This window comes from Schistocerca piceifrons, chromosome 3 (assembly GCF_021461385.2).
Source record: "Schistocerca piceifrons isolate TAMUIC-IGC-003096 chromosome 3, iqSchPice1.1, whole genome shotgun sequence".
NCBI lineage: Eukaryota > Metazoa > Arthropoda > Insecta > Orthoptera > Acrididae > Schistocerca > Schistocerca piceifrons.
Genome location: NC_060140.1, coordinates 246,756,199 through 246,758,547, shown reverse-complemented (window position 1 = coordinate 246,758,547; position 2,349 = coordinate 246,756,199). Strand labels below are relative to the sequence as shown.

Genomic DNA, 2,349 nt, shown 5'->3' with positions numbered 1-2,349 from the left:
TTGTCATACCACCGCATTCCTACCTTCAACATTTCCACCTCCCACAATGGACTCCCTATCCCAGGGCAGGTCCTTCCGGTTCTTAACGACAAGAAAGTGTCTTTTCTAAAATCAGTGTTTCGGCATCAGGTTATAAATGTTTCTAAACGTGCGCTTATTGTGTTTCGTTTTACCTTTTATTCATAATGTTTTTAACTATCAATCCTAGAGGTTGTATCTCTCGTATGTCTAAATACTTCCATTTTATTTTCCTCCTCAAGAAAATTTTAATTCAGTGTAGGTGTCTCCCAGAGGCAACGGCCTTGCCGCAGTGGCTACACCAGTTCCCGTGAGATCACCGGAGTTAAGCGCTGTTGGGCGTGGTCGGCACTTGGATGGGTGACCATCCAGGCCGCCATGCGCTGTTGTCAGTTTTCGGCGTGCACTCAGCCTCGTGATTCCAACTGAGGAGCTACTCGGCCGATTAGTAGCGGCTTCGGTGAAGAATACCATCATAACGACCGGGAGAGCTCACCACACGCCCCTCCTATCCGTGTCCTTAACTGAGGATGACACGGCGGTCGGATGGTCCCGATGGGCCACTTGTGGTCTGAAGACGGAGTGAGTATGTATCTCCCCTATTTGTTTCTTGTTTCTTTTTCATTTAAAATTTTAATGTCCATTGGCACGCCAGTATGGGATCTGGGGGGATGAAATAACAATGAACAAAAAAAAATTGTGTTCTTGAAATTGATTTAGGTAGAAATAAGGGAAGGACACTGAATCCACTCGCACTATACGCTCAGAACTTAAGAATACAAATGGAAGAGTCAGAAACTTGGAAGGGAGCAGTTTCGCACAGTATATAGAAATGGCGTTAATGTTATTGTCTTCGAGCAGCTGTGCTGAAATGTTTATCATTTGCGTACTGGAACACTCTTCACGCCAGTTTTAAGTTCTTTGTAATTTTAATGGCCAGCAGTGTATTAAGCGCCAGTTCTGGCGCTGCATCGCGGACCGCGGCCGTTTGGTGCAGGAGGCACTTGGCTGTACCCCGACGACGCCTGGCCCTGCCTGCCTCCGCGTTGTATATTTACAACAGAGCAGCCTCGCCCACTGCAGCCGGGGCGGCGAGCGATTTGCGTCGCCTGAGCAAACTGTTATAGCTCTTAAGGAGCTTCCGTCTGCACCTATTCACCCGGCCGCTGTTTACCGGGATCCACAACAAGGCGAGTGATGATGAGCCCTGTTAGGAGGAGTGCACAAATAAAAAATTCCCTCCTCCTCCTCCTCCTCCTGCTCCTCCTGCTCCTCGTCTTCCAGAGGGCCCGTATTTTTGTTTTTTGAGAGATGCTTTTGATTTGTGTACCCTATACTAACGTTTATGCTACTGGAGAGCGCCCTGGCGAGGGAAAGGAAAAACAATAAAGGACCTCCATGAGATATTCCAGATCGGGTAGCGGCGCAGCCAACAGCCTAACACGGTCACGCTTTCTTTTTTTCTTTGTTCCAATATAAATCTTCGAAAAAAATGAACTTCAAACACTGTGGAAGTAGGACGAAGCTATTATAGCTCTCGACGAACAGAAAAATATATGCACCATATTTTCCACCCTTGGCAGCGTTGTTTATCAGTGGTGTACAGAAACAGATTACGCTCTCCTCGGAAGAGGCTGTCTATAATAAAAATCATAGTGTGAACACCCGTCACTCGGCTACCCTACCAATTACGTAATGCATGTTCGTAGAAAAAAGATAGATCACATAGTTCCCTTTACAAAGGACGCCTTCTGTCAAATTCCTATGATTTGAAGAATTAAAAAATTGTAGCTCCTTTAAAAATGATTCTTAATGTAACGATCCTGAAAGGGTAATTTCTATGTTTATAAATCAACTTGTGAGAGCGGTATAAAACGAAAGTGTGAAAACGAGTATTACTTCTGATTCTCTAGTGCTCATTTAGCAGTGTAAGAGCTACGTCGGCGAAGGTCACCCACAACACATAAACACAGAACACGTTATCAAATGGTAACCAATAGAATCCATATTTATGCCCTCGGAATCTTTCGCGGCGGCATGTCGGAATAAAATCTTCTCTGTTTCCAAGCCACGTCGATTCGAATTAAATTCTCGAGCTTTCGATGGCCGTCTCCACCATCATCGCCAGGAGTAAAACAATTGACTGTCAGTGGTTTTACTCCTGACGACGATGACGGAGAGGGCCATGGAAAGCTCGAGAATTTTATTCAAATTGACACGGCTTGAAAACCGTGAAGATTTTATGCACAATCACGATTTCCACGAGGACGTTAACACTGCTACAGAGTATTATTACATTCACATTGAGCACCTGAAGTCGTTCTCCGTAGC

General features: G+C 45.2%; 1 pseudogene; it reads left to right on the top strand.

The window, feature by feature from the left end:
* The first annotated feature begins 292 nt into the window (after positions 1–292).
* On the top strand, positions 293–410 carry LOC124790449 (annotated as a pseudogene).
* Positions 411–2,349: the final 1,939 nt, after the last annotated feature.